We start from the raw sequence: 1,313 nt of genomic DNA, 5'->3' as shown, positions 1-1,313 counted from the left end.
TTTTTTTAATGCCACTACCATACTGTTTTGATTACTACAACTTTGTAATATAGTTTGAAATCATGGAGCATGATGTCTCCAACTTTTTCTTCTTTTTCAAGATTTCTTTGGCTATTCAGGATTTTTGTGATTTCACACAAATGTTAGAATTGTTTGTTCTATTTCTGTGAAAAATGCCATTGGAAGTATGGACATTTTAACAATATCAATTTTTCTAATCCATGAGCATGGAATGTTTTTCAGTTTATTTGTGTCTTCTTCAATTGTTTTTCCAACTTCTTCCCTGTGATAATTATTTTGTGTGTGTGTGGCTACACTGTGTGGCTTGTGTGATCTTAGTTCCCTGACCAGGGATTGAACTGGGGGCCACGGCAGCAAAAGTGCCAAGTCCTAACCACTGGACCACCAGGGAACACCCCTGTGATAATTTTTAAACTGAAGTATGGTTGACTTACAATATTATATTAGTTTCAAGTGTTAAAACATAATAATTTAATATTTTTACAGATTATATTCCATATAAAATTATAAAATATTGACTATATTCCCTGTGCTGAACATTACATCCTTGTAACTTATTTATTTTATACCTAGTATTTTATACCTCTTAATCTCTTTCATCTATTTTGCCTCTCACCCCAGCCTTCTCTTCCCTGCTAGCCATACTCAGCCATAAAAAAGAATGAAATTTTGGCTGAGTAATATTCTACTCTCTATACATGCCACATCTTCTTTATCTATTCATCTGTTGATGAACACTTAGGTTGCTTCCATATCTTGGCCACTGTAAATAATGTTCCTATGAACACTAGGGTGCATATATCTTTTCAAAATAGTGTTTCCATTTTCTACAGATAAATATACAGGAGTGGAATTGCTGGATAGTATGGTAGGTCTATTTTTAACTTTTGGGGGAACATCCATACTGTTTTCCACAGTGGCTGCACCAATATACATTCCCACCAAGAGTGTACTGGGATTCCCTTTTCTCTACGTCCTAACACTTGTTATTTCTTATCTCTTTGACAGTAGTCATTCTGACAGGTGTGAGTTGATATCTCATTGTGTTTTTGATTTGTATTTCCCTCATCATTAGTGATATTGAGCATCTTTTCATGTGTTTGCTGGCCATCTGGATGTCTTCTTTGGAAAGATGCCTATTCAGGTCCTCTATCCATTTTTAAATTGGGTTGTTTGTGTGTTTTTTTTTTAATGTTTAGTTGTATGAATTCTTTGTATGTTTTGCATATTAATTCCTTATCAGATATATCATTTGCAAATATCTTCTCCCATTCAGTAAGCTGCCTTTTCAT

General features: G+C 34.0%; 1 non-coding gene across 1 annotated transcript; it reads right to left on the bottom strand.

The window, feature by feature from the left end:
* Positions 1-339: 339 nt before the first annotated feature.
* Positions 340-412, bottom strand: TRNAK-UUU (transfer RNA lysine (anticodon UUU)). The gene has a single exon. It is a non-coding gene; the product is annotated as a tRNA-Lys (tRNA).
* Between the last annotated feature and the right edge of the window lie 901 nt (positions 413-1,313).

The sequence above is a fragment of the Phocoena phocoena genome, chromosome 4, assembly GCF_963924675.1.
Source record: "Phocoena phocoena chromosome 4, mPhoPho1.1, whole genome shotgun sequence".
Lineage (NCBI taxonomy): Eukaryota > Metazoa > Chordata > Mammalia > Artiodactyla > Phocoenidae > Phocoena > Phocoena phocoena.
This window is presented reverse-complemented; position numbering and strand designations above follow the sequence as displayed.